The sequence below is a fragment of the Sinocyclocheilus anshuiensis genome, unplaced genomic scaffold (assembly GCF_001515605.1).
Source record: "Sinocyclocheilus anshuiensis isolate Anshui unplaced genomic scaffold, SAMN03320099.WGS_v1.1 scaffold542, whole genome shotgun sequence".
In the NCBI taxonomy this organism is placed as follows: domain Eukaryota; kingdom Metazoa; phylum Chordata; class Actinopteri; order Cypriniformes; family Cyprinidae; genus Sinocyclocheilus; species Sinocyclocheilus anshuiensis.
The window spans coordinates 203,634-205,198 of NW_015547685.1; the positions used below are offsets into that span (position 1 = coordinate 203,634).

Below are 1,565 nucleotides of genomic sequence, written 5' to 3' on the forward strand. Positions count from 1 at the left end.
GCTTTTCAGACCGATGAGCTTTGTAAAAATCGACACGTTTCAGAAAGTCGGGGCATAGAGGAGAAACAATAATGTACAGTATGTGGAAAATATTGTTTTTTTTTTTAACCTTAAACCACATAAACACATTGCATTACACCAAATACACAAAATAATGTTCTTTTTAGCAATGTCAAATGACCCCTTTAAATTCTTTATGATTCTCATTCCTATATTCCCATAACACAGATCATAGAGAAAGGTTCATATATGAATAATGATTCTTCTCTATAGTTAATGTAACTGTTTAATTGTTGAGAGTACTGTTATTCACCTGGGTCAAGTACTCCAGGCCCGGTGGACAGCCCAGCGGTCTGTCTGGGACTGGCATGACCATCGGGACCTGAGGTGGCATATAACCTGCAGCAGAGAAGAACATGCTTACAGTATGTTAACTCTATACACATTATTCATGTTTATGTCTTTACCTGCTGCTGGTGTAGGATAAACTTCATTTCTGCCTGGATGAGGGCCAGTGGTATACAGTATACTATGGGAGAAAGAGAAAATATGACAAACTATCAGATATCTGTACCCATACAGATCATATGTTCAGATACATGATACATGAAGTGAAGAGAATGAAAACATTGTTGATGTTGATCTAGAAAAAGCAACCCATATGTCACTGCACTGAAATTATATTTTTTACTTTTAAGGGTCTTCGAAGATTTGTTCATGTGTTTTATAAGGTTGTCAAATATATGTAAATCAACTCTCACCGGGTGCCACGGGCACACTGGCTGAAGGTACATTTGCTCCTCATGTCTGACCTACAAGAAGAATGCAGTTAAAAATAGATTAGATCATTAAGTTATCAAACCACAAAAGTGCTTTGTCATCATGGTAACAATCCACATCATTGTCTGCCTTTTCTTAGGACTGAACCTGTTTCCTGGTAATCTCCAGATCCATTAACCATAACTATGCCAACAAAAGTGCAGGCCAGCTAACTGCAACATACCAAAACAACCCTTTATTGGATACAAACAGAAAACAAGGTGATATTTGATTTGCCCACTAGAGTGCAGCGGAGTAGCACAAACAGGAAACACTATCATAGAGCAGGATGGTGTATCACAGCTAAAGCAGAAAATGAGTTATTCAAATTCAAATGGAAAAATACAGCTACATCATGAACTACATTATCCTTTACAGGATGGAATGGATGAATACATTATCCTTTACATTTGTTATGCAATGTGTCACACTTTTTGTGATTTCAGATGGTATACAATTATGAGTAATCACTTACCTTGCACAAACATGATAGGGGAGTAATGTTCCTCTATACTGAAACACAATAGTAAGGGGAAAAAAATAGAATTTAATTGTTAGTCTGCATCAGTAACACTACGGCTGCAAAAAACAGTATGTGACAAAAGAACTCATAAAAGAGTACACAATAAGTACCATACTACGTCCGGCGAGATTCTAAAGTGCACATAAGATGGACACTTTACTATCCAATGAGGCCACAGTAGAGGATTTGTGAATGAAGTGACACAACTGACACTGGTAAGTCA

The 1,565-nt window shown here is 37.1% G+C and overlaps 1 pseudogene; it reads right to left on the bottom strand.

Annotated features, from left to right (window-relative positions):
- The window catches only part of LOC107703197 (phospholipid scramblase 2-like), a 3,512-nt pseudogene extending 2,182 nt beyond the window's left edge, over positions 1-1,330 (bottom strand).
- Positions 1,331-1,565: the final 235 nt, after the last annotated feature.